This window comes from Arachis ipaensis, chromosome B10 (genome assembly GCF_059453495.1).
Source record: "Arachis ipaensis isolate K30076 ecotype BB chromosome B10, ASM5945349v1, whole genome shotgun sequence".
Classification (NCBI taxonomy): Eukaryota; Viridiplantae; Streptophyta; class Magnoliopsida; order Fabales; family Fabaceae; genus Arachis; species Arachis ipaensis.
In genome coordinates, this window is record NC_142435.1 from 16594670 (window position 1) to 16611374 (window position 16705).

At 35.3% G+C, this 16705-nt stretch overlaps 1 non-coding gene across 1 annotated transcript; it reads left to right on the forward strand.

Moving 5' to 3' along the window:
• Window positions 1-241: 241 nt before the first annotated feature.
• LOC148579257 (small nucleolar RNA R71) lies at window positions 242-348 on the forward strand. Its single transcript, XR_015896499.1, has one exon. It is a non-coding gene; the product is annotated as a small nucleolar RNA R71 (small nucleolar RNA).
• Window positions 349-16705: the final 16357 nt, after the last annotated feature.

Genomic DNA, 16705 nt, shown 5'->3' on the forward strand with positions numbered 1-16705 from the left:
AGCAAGAAGAGCATCAATAGCTTCCACTTCTAAAACACCTTTCTTATGAGGGGTTACAGAGGCCACAGGATTCCTGTTGGAGGAATATAAGTATTGGTTATTAGCAACCAACTCAATAAGTTCAGCGGTCTCCTCTGGTGTCTTCCTCATGTGCCAAGAACCACCTGCAGAATTATCTAAGCGCATCTTGGATATTTTACATAAGCCCTCATAAAAGATATCCAGCTGAGTCTATCTAGAGAACATGTCTGGAGGGCATTGCCTAGTCAGTAGCTTGAATCTCTCCTAAGCTTCATAGAGAGTCTCACCATATTTCTGTTTGAAAGTCTAAACCTCCACCCTTAGCTTAGTCAGCTTTTGAGGTGGGAAAAATTTAGTCAAAAATCCAGTGACAACCTTTTCTCAAGTATCCAGACTCTCCTTGGGTTGAGAGTCTAACCACAGCTTTGCTCTATCCCTCACAGCAAATGGGAAGAGCATGAGTTTATATATCTCAGGATTCACTCCATTGGTCTTCACATTATTACAAATCTACAGGAAATCAGAAATAAATTGATTGGGATTTTCCTGAGGAAGTCCATAAAACTGACAATTTTGTTGTACAAGAGTAACTAGCTGTGACTTCAGTTCAAAGTTGTTTGCAGCTATAGGAGGCACCACGATGCTTTTTCCATAAAGATCTGTATTAGAGCAGTGTATGAGCCAAGCACTCTTCTAGGTTGCTCATTCTCAATTGGATTTTCCACATTGGCATTAGCAGCATGATTATGATCCATAGTGGACTCTGCAGCCTTGTAAAGTCTTACGTGTTGCAAACGCCGCCTTAAAGTCCTTTCAGGTTCAGGATCAAAGTCTAACAGAGGTTCCTTGTCCATGTTCCTACTCATAAACAGACAGAAGACAATAAAAGATGGGACTCTCTACGTCAGAGTGTAGAGAATTCCCAGTAAGGTAACCTGTGTAACAAAGTAAAAAAAATACTAAATAAAATAAACAGTAAAATTCAAAAATTACTAGAAAAATTAGGACAAGAATTTCAAAATTTTTAAGGAAAATTAAACAGAAAAATTAAAATAAAATTAACTAGGTAACACCAAACTTAATTTCAGAAATTAAGAAAAAATAAAGCTAGAAAAATTTGAAAAATTAAGGTGTAAAATTAAATAAATTTAAAGCTAAAACACCTAATCTAAGCAATCAAACAACTAATAATTGTCAATCACAGTCAATCCCCGATAACGGCGCCAAAAACTTGGTGCGGAATTTATAACCCACAAACTAACCGGCAAGTGTACCGAATCATTCCAAGTAATACCTCAGGTGAGTGAGGGTCGATCCCACGAAGATTGATGGATCAAGCAACAATGGTCAAGTGATTTGCTTAGTCAGACAAACAGAAAGTAGTGTTTGGGTCTCAATTGCATTATCAGTAAATCAGAGAATCAGAAAGCAAACAGTAAACAAGTTGTGAAATATATATGGAGAAACAGTTAAGGCTTCAAAGATATCTATCTTTCGGATTGACTTTTATTATTAACTACTTTAATCATACAAGATTCTATTCATGGCAAACTCAATGTGACTAAACCCTAATTCTTTAGACCTTTTTAGTCTCCTCTAACCTTCATCAACCGCCAATTCCTTGGTCACTTAATTCCAATTAGAGGGTGAAATTCAATTCTAGTTGTATGCCACAGAAACCCTAATTACCTAAATATAAGAGGATTATATGTCATGTATCCCGTTAAGTCCAGATAATTAGAAGTTTAGGAGAAATTGTTTTCAAGCTGTTGTTCAGGTAAAGAGCTTTTCCAAGTTATACAAGAACTCAATTAGAACAAGGGTCATACTTCCGTTCCACCCAGATTCATAAGATAAAGAACGAAAACAATTCTTGAAATAGAAATCAGTACATGAATTAAAATAGAAAAATAATAGTATCAATCCATACAATAGACAGAACTCCTAACCTTAATAGTGGAGGTTTAGTTGATCATGGTTCAGAGAGAAAACTAGGATTCTGTCAAACTGTAAATTGTGAAATGAGGTAGAAGAGAAGAGCCCAAAGGACTGGTTCTTTTTTCCTTTTATATCTAATCCTAATTAATGTAAATTATAATTTCTAAAACTAAATAATATCTTTTCCTATTTTAAAATAAAAATTAAAGCTTAATCAGAATAAATAGGAGATTGTGTGCTGGCTTCTTGGAGTGTTGGGGACCACTTGATTTCATAATAATCCACGCCTAACTTGAGAATGGGCTGCGCCTAACTTGAATGGTACAGTGAGAAATGGCGTGCTGGGCTTGAGCGCTATGCCTTGCTTGAAGATATGTTGCGCCTTAGTTGAAGAGTCAAGGCTAATGTTGCATGTTGTTGTGCCTTACACCTAACTTGAGATTTCTCAAGTTAGGCGCCACCTTGGCTGCATTGGATGAGTGAAGTTAAGTGATCTTGGCGCCTAACTTGAGAATCCTCAAGTTAGGCACCACCCTTACAAACTTGGTGGAGAAGAAGTATGGACTATTATACATCGTTGGAAAGTTCTAGAAGTTAGCTTTTCAATGCCACTGAAATCACGTCCATTGGACTCTTGAGCTTGAGTTATTTAGGTTTGAGTGTAGAGAGGTCAGGGTTGACAGCATCAATCGCTTTCTTCTCTTTTTCTACAGAAACTCCATTAAATCCATTCGAATGCTACCTAAAATAAACAGAATTTCACACGACTCAAAGTAGCATCCATAGTGGCTAAAAGATAATAAATTCCTGATTAAACTCAACAAATTAAATACAAATTCACTAGAAAAAGATAGGAAAGATGCTCACGCATCACTTTGCTGTCCAAAAGTGGCGGCATTACTTGTTGGGTTGCCATTTTATTGTTCTCACAAATCAGCGAAGTCTGAAGTTCCTCATGGACTAGCGACTCATGGACGCAGCTTACTTGAAGTAGACCACTAAATTAGTAGGCTTAGATTTTGAGATCCGGAACTGGCCAGGCCTTGAGAATAAGGCAGCAGATGCGTTGTCACGACAAATGATGGCAAGGGCAATCTCAGTGGTGCACATGAACTTCTGGGAAATAGTGGAAGAAGAGGTCGCTCACGACCTATGGTCTCCCTGCAGCAGGGGCTGGATGACTATCCGGGGTATTCCCTACACAAGGGTCGGCTGTTTTATCAAGGGAGAGCAGTGTTACCCGCAAATTCTTCTCAGATCCCACTTTTGTTGGATGAATCCCATGATAGTGGGGCGGGTGGACATTCAGGCTTCTTTCGAACCTATAAGAGGCTAGCAGTAGCGGTCCATTGGCACGAAATGAGGCAATGAGTCAGGAATTATGTTGCGGGCTGCCACACTTGCCAGCAAAACAAGCATGCAACGATGAAACCGGTGGGGCTGTTGCAACCCCTACCAGTCTCGGAGAGAGTTTGGGAGCACGTTACGATGGATTTTATGGCAGTATTGCCAAAATCCAAAGGCATGGATACTATCCTGGTGGTGTTTGATCGGTTAACCAAATATGCTCACTTCATCCCCCTAGCTCATCCATTTTCAGCCAAGGAGGTGGCACTAGCCTTTATTGAGGAGGTGGTTAAACTACACGGGTTTTCCAAGTCAATCATATCAGATAGGGATAGGGTGTTCATGAGTAAGTTTTGGTCCAAACTATTCCAAGCCGCAGAGACAAAATTGAAGTACAACACGGCATTTCATCTGCAAATCGATGGCCAAACCAAAGTGGTGAATAGCTGTTTGGAGACTTATTTACGATGCCTTGTGGAGGGCTACCCGAAGAAATGGTTGGAGTGGCTACCATGGGCGGAGTTTTGATTTAACACTTCCTACAATGCCTCAGTCCAAACTACTCCATTTCAAGCACTTTATGGCATTCCAGCACCTGTTCTTTTCCGTGGAAAGATATTTCCATCGCATGTTGAGGAGGTGGCAGTATTGACCGCAGCCAGGGATGCGGTGTTGGCAGAGCTGAAGATGCACTTAGTACAGGCGCAACAGCGGATGAAACAAGCAGCAAATAGGCATCGAAGGGATGTCGAGTTCAAGTAAGGTGAGTGGGTTTATTTGAAAATTCAACCTTATCAGATGCGGACACTAGCGCGGAGGGTTAATGAGAAGCTAAGCCCTCGTTACTATGGACCATTTGAGGTGGTTGAGAGGATAGGGGCAGTGGCATACAGGTTAGCCATGCCCCAAGGGAGGCTCCACCCGGTCTTTCACATTAGCAAGTTGAAAAAGGCCATTCCGCCGTAGCAGCAAGTACAGATGTTTCCACCAGGGCTGGCTGAGAATAGTGAGCTGGTGATGCTTCCATCTCAGATCGTGGCATCACGAACCACAGAGGATGCGGCTTTGGAGTATTTGGTGTGCTGGGTGGGCCTATCTCCTTGTGAGGACAGCTGGGAACGAGCGGCGACATTACGGGTCATCCTTCTGAAGTTCCACCATAAGGATAAGGTGGTTGTCCGAGGGGGGAGTATTGATAGAGAGGCGCCTACTACTAACAGGTTTGGGTTGTGTTACAAAAGGAGAGGTAAGTAAAGGTCAAGTAGGAGTTATTTTAGGAGCCGTTGGCATGCCCAGCTGGCTGATAGGTTGTTAGACCCTATTACTCACTGCCTATAAATAGCTAGGTTATAGTTAGTTAATGATGGATATTTTTCTGTTTTTGAATTCTATTAGAAGTTGGAGAGAATCTCTCTCTCTGAGTTGGTAGTTCCAACTATGTAGAACTTTTTAGGGAGAGCTAATTGGCCATTTCTGTGTATCAATAAAGCTTGATCATTCTGCTATTGCTGGTCCTATCAGTATCTACTGTGATAATCAACTATTATTAGAAAATACTTATATCCTTTGATAGATGGGCTGTTAATATGTACCCAAATATTAACATGAATGAGATCAAAGAAAGACTCGGTTTTAGATAGACTAATTGAAAAGTTCTTCATTTTATGTCTAGAAAAATGACAAGAGTCATAAGGAAGAGCCACTGCACTTGTATTCATATTGAAATTCAAAATAGATGGATATGATTGTTCCATGAAATACAATTTTTTGAGTGGTATGTGACCTAATCTATTGTGCCATAGCTCTTGTGTAGTATGTTGAGTGTGTAGTGAGGCTGATGCAGTAGTGTGCATAGGCTTGTATGTGGTGCATTTTCCATTTCTAGTGCTGATTGCATACAAACCATTATTGAGTTCAGCTGCTCCAATCGTCTTCATTGTATAGTAATCATATATCTCACACCCAAATTTACTAAACACAAATTGACAATCAATAGACTCTATTAATTTTGATACTAAAATTAGATTTAATGCAAATGATGAAATGTGAAGCACATTGGTGAGATACAAAGTGTTAGAAATTTTGACAATACCTGACACTGAAGCAGTAACTATGCACTTGTTTGGCAGCTTAACTCTAACTAGATTAATGGTTTGGTGTGAATGAAATGCAGCAAAGTTATGAGTGACATGAATGGTGGCTCCGGTGTCAATGACCCATGAGTTACAGTCCTGTGATAAAGAAATTGACATGATCACAGAATTACCTTCATTAGAAGACTTGCTGTCTATGGTAATGGAAGGATCATGTTGTAACACCCTATCATACAGAGTCTTATGCTTAAATCATAATTCAGAGATGGCAAGGTATTACGACCTCTAAAAATTAAAATTTAGTACATATAGTAGTGTGAATAAAGATTATAACTAGGAGCCTTTGAAGAAAAAGGGGTAAAATAAAATCGCAACTCGAAAGCGCAAGACTCCAATCGAAAACGTGACAAACAAAGGATAAACCAACGCGAGATTATATATATACAAAGGAGTGTCAAAAACATGAATATCAAAACTCATAATCCGGTTGCGAAGATAACTGGTCCGAGCATAGCAATATATACAAGTAAATAAAATAGGAAACCCCAAAGGAAACCCAAAGGGACATAAATACAAGAAAACCTATTCTCCAAAATCTCCTCAAAGAGGAGTCATCACAGTTTGTATTATTTAATGGAGATAAAAGTATCTAAGTAAAACATATAAACCAAAATAGAATCCGAGAACAAGGATCTTCGCTAATCCAGAAGTCTCCAGCATGCTTCAGCGAGAAGCCTCACGTCCTGCATCTGAAAACCACAAAATCCACATGGGTGAGAATCGGGGGTTCTCAGTATGGTAATAGTACCCATATATCTAACATGTAATGTCCTGGAAAAGCCAAAGGCAATCCTAGAACTTCCACCAGATAAAATCAAAGATTATAAACAGGCTAAACCATAAATGGCAACTGACTAAAGATTCTTCAGTCTAGCTACATATTCCCTTTCCAAATCCTTCAAACCTCGCAACCACCAGCAGGAGTATAATATGGTAAACACAGTTATATCAGACAAGAGATATACAAATAGGAACAGATAAGAAATTTAGACAATTAGCAAGTAATATGCAGTTAATTAGGCAATCTTAAACAAATCACGTAGTATGCAATATTTTGAATGCCTGTCCCTAATAGCTGATGATATCATCTGTCGGTTATATAGCCAACCCGACAAGTCCTGGTAGCTAACCATTGGACTGTCCCTCTGTCGCACATCCCCAACTCGAGTTATACTCAACATAATCATGATCATAATCATGATCCATATTCAACACCCTCACTGGTGTATATTCATGGGGTGAGCTCATCCGGAACTTTCACAGTGTCCGGCCACACTTACGACATAGGGTCAGTAGAGTATCGAGTCTCCACATGGAGCACGTGGTGGCTAGCCACTGCTTTCACCCAGGGAAACTCGTATCTCAGATAGTGGAAGTGCAACATTCACATTTTCATTCAATAGCATATATGCATTTATACTCGGCCATAATCAATAATGGCTCCACTGAAATCCAGCTATAACTCAGCCATCCGGCTCACGGTTCAATCCAGAACCAGCCAATTTATCAATAATTACAGCCTTTCGACTCATGGCAGATAAAGCACTTCGATCGCCATCCTCCGCATCTCATATAATCATCTTTGATCATCATTGATCATAAACTTTCCCCATACTTCATTCACAAGTTACCAGATCCCCTAGCTTCTTCCTCATGGCTAGGCATATCATAATGATTTAAGACATAAGGGGTGAGATCGGAGGCTTAAAAGTATGAGATTTGACTTTAAAAAACTCAAATATCAATTTTGGGATAAAAACAGAGCCACGCGTACGCGTCCTCCACGCGCATGCGTGGATGGCCAAAAAGTTCATCGACGCGTATGCGTCGCCCACGCGCACACGTGGATGGGAAAACAGTCAAGGGACGCCTACGCGTCAGCCACGCGCATGCGTGGGTGCGTTTGTGTCCCCACGCACAGAACTAGCACAGTGCTCGCACAACTCTCGGAAATTTTGGCTGGGCAACCATTTTAGCACACCGACGTGTACGCGTGAGCCACGCGCACGCGTGGATGGCGTTTTTCTGAAAATTGACGCATACGCGTCAAGCACGCCTACGCGTGGGGGTCATTCTGCCAAAAATTTTTCTAAGTTAAAAGCTGCAGAATTCACAGATTAAACCCCCAATCTTCCAAGGGACATAACTCCTCTATTTTAAATCATTTTTCACCCGTTCTTCGAACGGTATAACCACCCCAGATCCAATTTTAGTTTTAAACAGATTTGGCATAAAATGGGGATCCAGAGTTCAAGTTATGTCCCGTCAAAGTATGCCCAAAAACTACATTTTCATTCAAAACCACAAGGTGCCATTTTCAAAATATCTCAATTCCAACCCTTTTCAAAATCAGGGAAAGTGCACCAAAATCAACTCAAGCCTCTTCAACTTATACATTAGCATTTTTAACATATTACAAGCCAACATCTCACCATTTCATTCCATCTCAATCAATTAGCCAAATATTAAATACATTAACATGGCATATACCCTTCCTCATCACAATTTTCAATCACATCATTACCAATTAACCAACATTACACTTAATCACTACCATGCTCACTCTCACATGGTTCCATCCATAATTCAACCTCAAACATTCATCAAGCATATATCACAACATGCATTTTCATCATATATCACACCATCAAGGCATCAATATTCATAATCACGTATATGACCACATCATATATCTCAACCATTCAATAACATCAACAATTCAATGCCTATCTTAGGGCCTCTAGCCTAAGTTTTCACACCACATTACATTTTAGATACAGGAAACTGAGACCATACCTTGGCCGATTTCTCCCACTCAACCGGAGCACTTCCAAACTACTTTTTCACAAGCTCTCAAGGTCTCTACACCTTCAAGAACAGATTTTTGTCATCAAATCCATTTTTAAGCTTTCCAAAATCCCAAATTGAGCTTCAATATTCACATATACACAACCTAAGCCACAATCATCATACCCATACACAACATTTCAATATCCAAACATCATAGAACAATAAATTACACTAGGATTGAGAATCGTACCACACTCAAGGTCCAAAGAGACAAGACTAATCTTCTCCTTCAAGAGAGTTGGGTCCTATAACATCAAAGAGCCCAAAATCTCAACATTTTCACCCATAAAATTCGAAAATTAGAGATGAAGAACTGAAATTATTTCGTGGCTTACCTCAAGAATAAAATAGTGGGTTTTGTAGAGCTCTCCGCGGTGAACGTGTGGCCATAAACGGTGCGGTAATCGGAGCTCTAGATCAAAAGTTATGGGGGTTTGAAGATCAAATGAGAGAAAGAACTTGAGAGAGTGTTCTTTCCTCTTGTGCCTCCATTTCAGCGTGTTTAGTGTCTTAGAGAGGGGAGAGAGAGTGCTGAAATGAGTGTATTAGGTTTAGTTTAGTTGGGCCAAGGGCCCACTATGGGTCCGGTTGGCCCGGTTTGGCCCGTTCGGTCCAATCTTGGTCCGATTTCTACAAAATTGGTATCGACATTCTCGTCTCAATCTCTTCTATCATATTTAGCCATAAAAATCACATTTTTGGCTTTCTAGAATAAATTTTCATTTATGAGTTAATTAGCCGTTAATTAACCGGATTTTACACATGTGCATTATGGGAAGTAATAACTCCATGATGTTGAAGTAGTGATAACAAAGCCTGCTTTTTCTCGTGTAAATAAGACTTGAGAGTCACCATTAGCCTCTTTGTAAAGGTCAATAGGTGTATTGAATTTGTCATCTTGAATTTCAATCATGATGTTGTTGATGTTGTGAGTTGATGGCTTTGAGGTGTGGAGGCAGCCCGTGTTTTCTATAGCAATTGTCCACCAAATGTCCTTCTTTGCCACAAAAGGAACATTGTCTATGAGGAGTTATACCGCCATAGCCTCTGCCTCTGCTACTTCGGTTGTCTCTTTCACGACCTCTACCTCTAAAAGATGTGAATGTAGTTTGATGATTGACTGCAGTGATCAGCATGTTTAGATCAGCCGCCTCTGGCCTGGTTAATTGCCTCTCTTGTTGCATGAGTAATGAAAACGTGGTGTCAATTGAAGGAAGAGGTTTCATCAACATTATGTTTGATCTAACTGCAGAATATTGTTCATTTAGGCCACGCAAGAATCTCACAACAAATGTATCTTTCCTGTAGCTTCGAACCATTGATGTGCACGCACAATCTGAGGCACAAATACACACTAGCAGTGGTTTATAGTCCTCAAGTTCCTCCCAAAATTCCTTTAAGTTTTGTGAAGTAAGGTGTTGCAAAATCACCTTGTTTGATTGAGAATAAGTCTTCTTCTAATTCAGCAATTCTAAAAACATCTCCCTGATAAAATCGTTTCTTTAAATCTTTCCACAAGTTTTGAGCTATACCATTCCATAGCATACTATTTCGAATTTCTGGGCTAAGGGACGAGTTGATCCAGGAAACAACCATTGTGTTGCACCTTACCCATGCACTATACATGGGATCATTCTCCATTGGTTTTGGAAGAGAACCATCAATGCATGCAAGTTTATTTTTTGATACCAAAGCCAATTGCATAAGCTGAGACTAAGAATTATAGTTCTTATGGTTGAGAACTTCAGATATTAGAGGATTGCTTGGACTTTCTCCAGGGTGAAGGAAGAACAGACTTGAAGGGCCCATTATAGGGTTTGTGGGAGGGCGCGGAGATACAGCTTGAAACATATTGATCTGAGCAACCAAATAAGCAAGAGTGTTGAGGTCAATGTTGTTCATTGCTATTTGTGTATTGATTGGTGTAGGTTCCATGATCTTGGAAAATCTTTGACAACTGCAGAATGAAAATTAATGGATCTTGAAGAATGTAGATCCAAACCTTCTTTTCTTGATTTAGTTGCTCGAAAATATTGTATTTTAATTGAAGAAAGTGTGAAACAAAACAAATTTCATCAATCTCTATTGTTTGAGTCCAAAGAAAGAGAAGAAAGAAAGGAGATTAAGAAGATGAGCAGATTCAAGAACAAATTGAAGAAGATGAGATGAAAAATTGACAAATTTATTAAAAGAAGAAAGAGAAATTGAAGTTGCTAAACTGAAAATTGGACTAAGAGATGGTGTTCAAATGGATTGCAAGTAGCAATCGATCACCGCACCATAATGAAACTTGGATCAGAAACCATGAAAGCTTTGAGAAAGAGTTTGAATAAAACCTCTGCATGCATTGTGCATGAATCAGAGAAAGAGAACTCCAAAAATGAGTAGAACCTTGCACAATAGTTCTGACTCTTACAAAACTCTAAAATAGCGGAAAGTTAGTTATATATACTGCAACTAAAGCTAACCTATGAAGCATGGATACTTTATTGAGCTGTCATGTCCACATGTCGAACACATTTTGGACACGACACTCATCGACACGCGTGTCTATTGTGTCCAACCGTGTTTTAATAAAAAATAAAAAAATTTTTCAAACATGCTTAGACACACCTAAATACCATCACGTGTTAGCATGTCTAGTCTTATTCTAAATATATATTCTTGAAATAAATTTAGATATAGTATATATTATTATTTATTAAAATAAAAAATATTTTAAATACCTGATATAATTAAAATAAGATATTAAAAATAATTAAAAATTTAATTTATATTTTAGTATCAATAAAATATCAAAATATCATTACGATTTATCTAAAAAATACTATATATTTTATATGTATGCATGTCTTCGTATCTTATAAGATTTTAAAATTCGCGTATCGACGTGTCCCGTATCATGTCGTATCCCATGTCCGTACATCATAGAAGCTAACTAACCCAAACTCTACTTTACTGAATGTATGCCTCTTATTTACGTATATGCAAGTAACACACGATTAAAACCTTTAGCTGCTAATTTTTTTTTATAAATTTTGTATAATTTAATACTCTTTTTTCTCTTATTTCTCCTTTTTTTTCTTTTTTTTTTTTATTATTATCTTTTTTTTTTGTTTCACCCGTTTAACAAAAGCCTATGTCACAATTAACAAATTTCTCTGTCAAAATTTACAAATTTTGTGTTATGATTAAAAAATTTAATAAATTTTGCACAATTTAAAACTTTCTCTTTTTCTCTTCTTCTTCTTTATCATTTTTTTTTTATCTTCTCTATCTTATTTTACCTTCTCATATTTCTTTTTATTTCACTTTTTTAACGAGAATTAAAACAAAACAAAAAAATTGGATTTAAGTTTATATGTAATACACTAATACATTCCAAACTTCTATTGCATATCTTTGACAACAATCCGGATAAATAAACATTTCATAATATTAAACAATAACGTTTAAGGATTTTAATAATCTTTTTAAGTAGTGAAAAATAATTTGATAATGACCGTTTTTGATAAATTTGATGACAAAATAGAGGAAAGAAACTTGGTACACTCTCAAAGACTGAATATAATAGTAGAGATGCAGAGATGTTATGAAGTGAATATTAAAGTACATTTAGTTTATGTTCTCATTTTTAGTTTTATTTTATTATTAGTAATTTTACCCGTAATAATATTATAGAAATATAAATTTTTTAAAATTACAGTTAACTTTGTTTTGACAGCATAAATTATGCATGATACAAAAGATTTATAAAATCAAACTATTTTTACAAAAAATTCGTAGATTGACAAAAGTCTCTGGCTAAGAAGATCAAGGTATCTGTAAATAAAAAAAAATCAAATAATAAGATTTTTAGTTATTATTTTTATATGAAAAAGTCTAATTTTTTATTAATAATTAATTTTAACATTCGTTATTTAAAATTTAAAATAATTTAACGTGTATACCTTTACATTTAATTAGGTGTTAACTGTTAAGTCTATTACAAAAATAAAAATAAATAATTTTTATATTTACTATTTAAAAATAATATATTTTTTCTCTCAATGTATATAAAAATATAATTGGATATTAGCATAAAAAAATTATATTGATAGTTATAAAATTAAATCAAAATTATTTTTTTTAAAATAATTGAATCTTGATTCTAAATTTTATTTATGACATTAGCATTCTCTCCAAATTATATGTAATAAATATTTGAAAGAAGAGAAATGAAAATATAAATTAGAAATATAAGTGGTGAAAATTTAAAACTAAATAAAAAACTAAAAAATTATGTATATAATAATAATAATAATATTTTTATTTAATTCATATTATTTTGTTAATTTTATTTTCTGTAGAAGAGAAAGATGGAAAAAATAGAGAATAAGAGAAAAGAGAGAGAAAGATAAAGACGAACAATGAGAGTGAGAGTGAGAGTGAGAGTGAGAGGGGGAGTTTGTTAATTTTAGAAGAAAAAATTTATTTTAATTGTAAAAAAATATCGGATGACATATTTTGATTTGTCAAATTACTAATATAAAATATAAATTATATATAGAGTAAAAATAGTAGAGAGAAATAGAAAATTGGAGAGAGGTAGATGAGAGAATTTAGGAAGGGAGTTTATTAATTTTGAAAAAAAAAATATTTTCTCCCAATTTTAATAAGAGAGTGTCATGTGACACATTTGATTATTAAATTAGATAGTAATATATGATACATAATATATGTATATTTTAATTTTAATTTTAATATTTCAATTTTAATTTTAATACAATTAAAGAATGTCATATTGCACATTTTGATTGTCAAATTAGTAATTAGTCATTGATATTAATGATATATAAAATAGATAGAGTGGTTTAAGTAATGAGAGAAATAGAGAAAGGAAGAGGGAGGAGGGGAGAACTATTTAATTTTAGAGAAAAAAATTTGATTTCAATTACAATGAGAGAGTAACATGTGGCATATTTTGGTTGTAAAAAATTAGTAAAAAAAAGGGAATAATTCTTTAATTTTGGAGGAAAAGATTTAATTTCAATTATAATGAGAAAGTGACATGTGGTACAATGAGAGAGTGACATGTGGTACATTTTGGTTGTAAAATTAGTAAGGAAGAAAAGAGAATTTCTTAATTTTGGAGGGAAAAATTTGATTCCGATTGCAATGAGAAAATGATATGTGGCACATTTTGATTGTAAAATTAGAGATATAATATAAATATAAATATAATAGATTGTTCGTTTAAAAAAATTTGTTGAAAAAGAAAATAATAAAATAAATTACGTTATATATTAGAATATTTAGACATCTTAAATAAAAAATGATAGACAAATAGACAGTGGAAAAAATAATAAAAATGCATAAGTAAAAAGTTACACAAATGATTGTGATTAATTATAAAATAAAAAAAATAACTTGAAAGCATAATTTATCCAGATATAAAAAAATAAAAATAAAAATAAAATCCAAAGAAATAATGTAATGAGTCTTCAAATAATAAATTTACATGTAAACCTTTTTTTAATATATTTAATGTTATAAAAAAATTGTGAATATCTTATATTCTTGATTGTTTCTATATAGTATATACTTTCTTATCTAGCATGTTTCATGCTTGTGAACTGAAATTTTTTATTTTATTATTGGTGAGAAGATAAAATTTTACTTAAAAATTTTTATAAACAATGTTTAACAAGAGACTAGAAGTACTGTTTCGTTAGAATAAGAATTTGTCTCTTTTGTATTATTTTTGACAATTCGCTCTCCATAAAATGTTTGTGTGGTCGATACGTGGTAATACATTTTTTTTGTATTGTGTTTTTGTATTAAAAAAAATCTACCGAAAATAAATTCGTCTCCTGTGAATTGTTAGTCTCCAAAACCTTGCAAAATACCACAACATCCAATAACAAAGCATTACACCAACAATTACTTAATATCCAAAAATATGATCCTGTGAACTGTTCTATCAATAAAATATATTTTACATTCCATCTAGAGTATACAAAATTTAATAACAAAGATTGTAAATAATGTTTATAAATCTTTATATTAATTATTACACATACTAACTTAATGATATTTAAACATGTTATTTACTACAAAATTTTTTATTTTATACCTTCTACGTATTAAACATCTGATGAAATTTGTATTTTAGATAATTTATTATTTTTAATTTTTTAAATTATTTATATCAAATTAACAATTATAGAAATATAAACTTAAAATTAATTTTGTAAAAACAAGAAAAGCAATTGAACTGAACAAATTTAGTAATTTCTGTTGAGCCGTTAATTAATATAACATAAATGTATTTATTTATTTTAGAAAAAAGTCTTTTTCGATCCTTAACCATTTATCCAATAGACATTGTGCCCCCTAACAACTATAAAAGTACAATTGGTCTTCATCTACTTTTGTATTTGTTTAATCCAGTCTTTGGAATTGATTGACAGCAGGTCAACACTGACGTGTCAGATAATAAAAGACAGGAATTTCTCCCAGAAATCCCTCAATCTGAATACTGGGAGTATCTTGAGACGTCTGTTACCAAGATACGGGAAGCTATGGAACAAATAATAAAAGAACAGAAGGAACACAGTCAAATTCTTACCTATATGTGTCAGATAACGTCCCCTTCGTAATAGAACAAATCGCCCCTTGAGCCCTTCAACCATCTCCCTCCTTCGAAACTCTTTCTTCCTCCTCTCCTTTCCTACCGCCACCACACTCACACTCATTCCTTTCCCTCCGATCCTTCCTCTTTGCTACCGCCACCGTACTCACAATCAGCACCATCATTAATAATATCATCACCACCGCTTATGCATGATGATTAATGAAAATTTTATATTTTTCTAAACTCTTTCTCTCTCCTTTCCTTCCTCTCTTCCCTCTGCATTTTTTTCACTTTTTTCACTTTCTCATTTCTCTTTACTTCTCATCACTACTACCACCACCACAACATCATGAGTTTTATTTATTTTAACATTCAAACTTTTTTTTTTCTTTTTTAGTCTTTATTTTTCAGGTAATTTTTTTAAAAAAATAAATAGATTTTCCCCCAAATAACCCATGTGGTGTGATTATATTTTTAGTTTTTAAATTTTTGAATTCTAATGATAACATTATTGATGGCGATGATGATTGTGATAAAAATGAGGAGGAGTGAGTGCGGTGATTTTGATGATAGTTGTGGTGGTGATAATTTTAATGATTCCGAGAAGGAGGTGAGACGGATTGGGGGTGTTGGGATTAGGATTTTGGAGTTAAGGGAGGCAATAGAGAAGAGGGAGAAGAGGAGGGAGAGAGAGTTTCAGAAAGAGAGAGAGGAGGCGGCGGTAGAGAGGGAGCGGCAGAAGCAGAGAAGGGAGATGGTTGAGAGGCTCAAGGGGCAATTTATCACCATTATGAAAGAAACAAAGCCACATAAATATATTACTTGTTGTCAATCTGTTTCAGGGACTAAATTGAACAAATATAAAAATTAGATAGAAACCGATTTTGTGTTTTTATAATTGTTAGAATAAACACTGTCTATTGAATAAATAATTAACGACCGAAAAAGGCTTACTCTTTTGATAGAAGAAAATGTAGAATAATATGAAAATGTAACGATTAAGTTGTAGAAGAGAAGTGTATAGATTATTATTATTACTGAATGAAAATGGAAATAGATGGAAGAGAGAGTGTCAAAGATAATTCCCTTTTCGAGTTAGTGATGAACTCCTGAAGTATCTCGAGAGTACATATCACAATACTTTTCTCTTTAACAGAATTGATTCTTCTTCTCTATAAAATCCCTCTAACTAATTCTCCAGCTCAGCCTTGAGATATAATCCTCTGTTTTGCACCCTATTTCTCACTTACTAACAAAATTTTTCATCCAAGTTAGGGCTTTTCTGGTTCTTATTAGTTTGGACTCTGCTGTGTGCACTAGTTCACTTTCATGAGTTGGCCCAATTTTTTCAATTACAGCCTCATCAATAATTAGGCTTATTGTGGAGCTATCAACTAACCCACCCTCCAACACAACCTTGTCCTCAAGGTTGATCTCAGGAAACAACCTCGTCAACTCCTCCAAGTCTTCTCACGTGGTCTCGTCCCTGGAAGCCCCTTCCCAATCCACCAAGGCTTGAGTTCGCACACCCTCATCAGAAGCTATGGAACGACTACTGAGTATGGCGACCAGACGCGATTGCAGCGAGGATGGGAGATCCGACACCGTCACTGGCTCAACTGGAGGCTCCCCGTGGAACTGCTTCAACACCGCAACATGGAACACTGGGTGCAAGGCACAGCCAGCTAGCAAGGCCAAACGGTATGCGACTTTCCCAATCTTCTGACTAACATGGAATAGACCATAGAAACGCTTCTGTGATTTGTTGTGGGTATTGTGG